This window comes from Alexandromys fortis, unplaced genomic scaffold (assembly GCF_014885135.2).
Source record: "Alexandromys fortis isolate MF-2015 unplaced genomic scaffold, M_Fortis_MF-2015_v1.1 scaffold_259, whole genome shotgun sequence".
NCBI classification, from domain to species: Eukaryota; Metazoa; Chordata; class Mammalia; order Rodentia; family Cricetidae; genus Alexandromys; species Alexandromys fortis.
The window spans coordinates 446,047-449,806 of NW_026068154.1; the positions used below are offsets into that span (position 1 = coordinate 446,047).

A 3,760-nucleotide genomic window follows, 5' to 3' on the forward strand; every position below is an offset into this window, starting at 1 on the left:
GGTAACGGTGGAGCTGCAGAGTGTTGCGCCTTCTCCAGGCTGCACGGCGAGAGCCACCAATAGTGTGGTGGAACTTGTGGCCCTTTCCAAGGCCTCGGCTCTTGCGGCCTGCAGACGTCAGCCCACGCATCTCTCTGTGCTTGTGGACCGGTTTGGTGATCCATTGGGTGTCAGGGTTTCTTCTGATAGCTTTATGGAATGGATCGATGAGGATAACCTCAAAAAATTTGTATGTGGAATCTTCGCCAACCCAGTAAGAATTCAGGACTCTCAGAGCCCCACAGTGGCGTCCAGCTCTCTCCTCAGCAACAGACTGAAGGCTTCGGGCAAACTTTAGCTGGTTCACACCATGATGGACAGGCTTGCCGTAGGTCGCACCCTTGGGCACCGGGCGTTTGCGGCCACCACGGCGGACGCAAATCCTGTATATGACGTAACCTTGCTTGGCCTTGTAGCCCAGCCTCCGCGCTTTGTCGGGCCCGGTGGGGCGGGGAGCCCGGTGCAGCACGGACAGTTTTCGGTACTGCCAGCAGCGGACCCTCAGCAGAAAGCGCATCACGTCCGACTGCTTCTTCCGCCACAGCTCCTGGATGTACTTGTACGCGCCCATCTTGGCTCACCTGATGGTCGCCGTCAGAGGAAAGGACTTCTTTTTTTCTAAGTCAGAATATTCAAGAAAGTCTCTTTTAATATTCTACCAGGCTCTAAACATGGATCCTGGTTATTGCAGAGTTATTTCCTCTGAAGTGAAAACATTTCTTCCTGAAGTAAGATTCAAGAAGCTCATGAAATGTATAGTACTCCTCAATAATTTATAATACTCTCAAAGCTCCTCCCTAAAGGCTATAAAAGTACTAAAATTTTACTGGGGTTTAGGAAGACTCTTCGATAGAACTGCCTGTAAATTGGGCAAAGGGCTTCAGAGATTTCAAGCTGTCACCCAATTTGATGTGTCTGTTTGTTTGTTTACTACTGTTTTGATTCATTCATCTTGGACCACATTTCTATAAGTAACTTCAGTAAGCTCATTGTAGCATGAATTCTAATTAATTGGTCTTAATAAGTAAAAACCCAGAGTCAGACTGAGAGATCCAGGCCTCAGCAGAACTGTAGCCATAGCACAAAGACCAGAGCAGGGGGCAGCCCCATTCAGTCAATGAAATGTGACTGCCCCTGACCTCCAACTGATCTGAGCAGGACAGAGCCCCGCCCAGTTAGTGAGACATGACTGTCCCTGACCGATGATCTGTGGCCTTAGCCCTTGCCACAGGAACCGTGAACACAGGGGTGCCACAGGGAGGTCAATCAGAAATGGACAAACAAATCAAGACGTCCTCGTGCTGAAAAAAACATGTTGCAACTTCTCTAGACCCAGAACAGCCAATCAGCTCAGTCCAGATACCCCTGGCAGGGACTTGAGTCAATCCCAAAACTGTAACTATGCAGTATTGGAGGGCTTGAGCCAATCCTGAGTCTGTAGTTATGCAGGTTTGAAATTTCCCAAGCCCCTCTCGCCTTTTTTGTCTCGCCACTATATTAATCCCTGCCCTGCACTCCTGAGGTCTCTCTTGCTCTGCTCCTGCTGCTGCTGCTGCTGCTTCTGCTGCTGCTGCTGCTGCTGCTGCTGCTGCTGCTGCTGCTGCTTTCGATGGAGGAGAGGCCTGAGTTAACTTGCAAAAAAAAAAAAAAAAACAAAAAAAAACAAAAAAAAAACTGTTTGCTCTTATATCAGCTTTGATCTCTTAGTATTTCGAGTTTCCGAACTTTGGGCATAACAAAATATTATTGGGTGAAAGCTGAAAGACCAGAGCAGCAGTGCAATCAGCCACTAGAGTATTCTTGCCTTTATCAATGCTCAGGCCAAAGGAGCAATCCTGTTTCTACAAATCCTCAGACTGAATGCTGTCTCTATGAAACCTCAGACTGCAAGTTCAGACTGCATCCTCAGGCTACATCTGAGCTCCTGTCTCCTCCCTCCTTATATTCTTCTCCCCAGCCAGACATATCCCTTCATTTCTCCACCTCCCTAGTGCTGGGGTTAAAGTGCTTGGTGCCTTGAACTCACAGAGATCCATTTGCCTCTGTCTCACAACTGCTGGGATTAAAGGTGTGTGCCACCACTGCCTGGCCTCTCTGGCGAGCTAATGGCTTAGCTCTGCACTCTGATCTTCAGGCCAACTTTACTTTTTAGATTAAAAGCAAAATATCACTACCATTTTTTTGGTCATCTATTGTTATGAATAGACATTTGTTCACACCTTTCCTAGAAAAGTTAAAACAGCATTGATCGGGGGTAAACTGTGAATGCAGAGGTCTTCAGTCTTTAGAATGTTAACCTTTATATTCCTCATGGTGGTTTGAATGGAAAAATGTCCTCCATAGTCCCAGGTGTTTGAACACTTGGTCCCCAATTGCTGGTGTTGTCAGGGGGAAGTTTCGGTGGTACAGCCTTGATGGAGAGAATATATCAGTTGGGAGTGGGCTTTGAGGTTAAAAGCCGTTTGTAGCTGTCAGTTCATTCTCTCTACTTCATGATTGCATTTGAGGATGTGATGCTTCAGCTTCCTTCTGCTGCCATGTCTCTTGGCTGTCATGGAGGAGTACCTAAGGTCCACCTGGAGCCAAATAAACTCTTTCTTCTGTAACTGCTTTGGCCACAATGTTTTAGTACAGCACTATAGAGAAACTAATACGTTCCTCTTTTCGTTTTCGAAGCTCGATGTGATGGTCTGTGGTGTCCGTGGGTCTGTTGGGTATGTGTGAATGTATGTTTGTACATATGCACCTGTACATGTCTATCTCTGGGTGGGAAACCATAGTCTCCACATCTTGGCATCTGCTCTCTGCTTTTGCATGCAGTAAAGAGGACGTCTGTTTTCCTCATTCTTTGCTGATAAAAATATTCTTCGTAGGATCAGAGTGAGAATTCATGATAATGATCCAGTTACCTCCACAACCCCTTCGAATATATTCTCCAGTCTCTGCCTTTTGTGCCCCAAGCTCATTAACGAGGATTGAACTGCCTGCTGGTGCTGAGTTTTACTAGTGTGAGGTACTAGAAAAAAAAATCAATAGATGGAAGAAAGGGGGAGAAGAGACAAATGTAATGCCCTGCCCCCCTTCTTGCCCTTGTTCATGTTCTGGTAGCTTGTGTTCCTCGACCTGCAGCACCTGACAGTCCTGGGACTCAGAGTATAAGTCCCCTTTCTTTTTAGTCTTTGGGAGTAATAAGAGCTCTTGGTTCTCTCCAGTTTCCGAGTGGCTCAATTGATCTCTCTTCCCCTCTAGCTTATCTTCATATCTCTAATCAATTCAATGATTGGGAATATTGGGACAAGTTATTTCCTACCGGCTGCCTGACACAAGCCGCTGTGAATAACAATAGGAATTCAAGCATGACAACACACGCCTAAAATTCCAGCACTCTAGAGGTTTAGGGAGTAGTGTTTCAAGTTTGAAACCAGCCTGGTCTATATCCTAAGTTCAGGCCTTTGACCTTCACCGCAAGTCTGTATGCCACTCAAACAGAGCAAATCCAACAAAATAAATACGAAGGGAAAATGGGCATCAAACTATTTTCAATCAATGTGTTGTGCAGCAGTTTTCACTAAAATTAAAGTCTCCCGTCTTAGAGAGAAGCTCACTAAGAAACAGAATGCTGCAGGAAAGGTGAAACAAGGGGCCATCTTAAGATGGGATTTTTTTTTTTTTGCTTTTTTAAAATTTTTTTAATTGAGAAAAAGAAAACAAAGGTATCGGC

At 45.6% G+C, this 3,760-nt stretch overlaps 1 pseudogene; it reads right to left on the reverse strand.

Annotated features, from left to right (window-relative positions):
* Nucleotides 1–5: 5 nt before the first annotated feature.
* Nucleotides 6–610, reverse strand: LOC126491564 (60S ribosomal protein L15-like; annotated as a pseudogene).
* Nucleotides 611–3,760: the final 3,150 nt, after the last annotated feature.